The sequence below is a fragment of the Seriola lalandi genome, unplaced genomic scaffold (assembly GCF_002814215.2).
Source record: "Seriola lalandi dorsalis isolate HSWRI2012SDOR001 ecotype SW California unplaced genomic scaffold, Sedor1 jcf7180002052491, whole genome shotgun sequence".
NCBI classification, from domain to species: Eukaryota; Metazoa; Chordata; class Actinopteri; order Carangiformes; family Carangidae; genus Seriola; species Seriola lalandi.
This window is the reverse complement of record NW_019523044.1, coordinates 1-773: the sequence shown is the minus strand read 5'-3', so window position 1 is coordinate 773 and position 773 is coordinate 1. Positions and strand designations below refer to the sequence as shown.

The 773-nt window shown below is 38.7% G+C and overlaps 1 long non-coding RNA gene across 1 annotated transcript; it reads right to left on the bottom strand.

Moving 5' to 3' along the window:
- Nucleotides 1-39: 39 nt before the first annotated feature.
- Nucleotides 40-543, bottom strand: LOC111650552 (uncharacterized). The gene is made up of 3 exons (XR_002760421.2): nucleotides 445-543; nucleotides 236-325; nucleotides 40-139 (listed from the first exon to the last, which is right to left on the bottom strand). It is a non-coding gene; the product is annotated as an uncharacterized LOC111650552 (long non-coding RNA).
- Between the last annotated feature and the right edge of the window lie 230 nt (nucleotides 544-773).

The following is a 773-nucleotide window of genomic DNA, read 5'->3' as shown; positions in this document are numbered from 1 at the left end:
TCTGGTTATTTTTGCTTTTGTTCAATTAGAAATAAAAACTACAATTGTTACTGAATGGCAGTTTTGTGATTCGATTGTTCTTCACCTTTGTAGAGCTCTGCTGTTTTCTCCAGCTCTTCCAGTCTTTTAACGAGTCCATCTGGAAAGCAACATGAATTTACATGAGAAGAGCTTCATTTCCATCTTCAACAATAAACTAATAAACTCCTAATGATGATGGCGATAATAATCTCACCGTTGCAGAGAATAGCTCTGCTGAGTCCCAGAGCGTCTGCTGTGCCTGAGCTCATGTTCTCTACCAGCCGATGTTTGACCTTTTTCAGCACTAACACAAACAAAATGTGTGTTTAACGCAGAAGAAGCAACACATGATCCACAGAAAGTAATATGGACAAATATCGGATCAAAACGTGAGTGTGTGTTCGTGTCTGATGCAGGAGATACCTATATCCAGAGACTTCCCCTGTTTTGGGTCTGCCTGCAGTTTGTTGTAGTGGATCGTTGCTTCTCCCTGATGTCACAACAACAACAACAAATAAACAGGATATATTTAAAAGATCATCACTAGAAAAAACAACAACATATCATCCATTCATTTACTCTTATAAAAACAATTAAAATACAATGTGTTATCCTATCACAAGTGGTAAATTTGTTAATGTGCAAACTTTTCCTGCTTCATGGGGCCAGGGGTGAAATTCACAGCAACACAATCTAATCCTTTAATTCCCACACTGGACCCTCTCTTTAATCCACCATGCAGGAAGTCATGG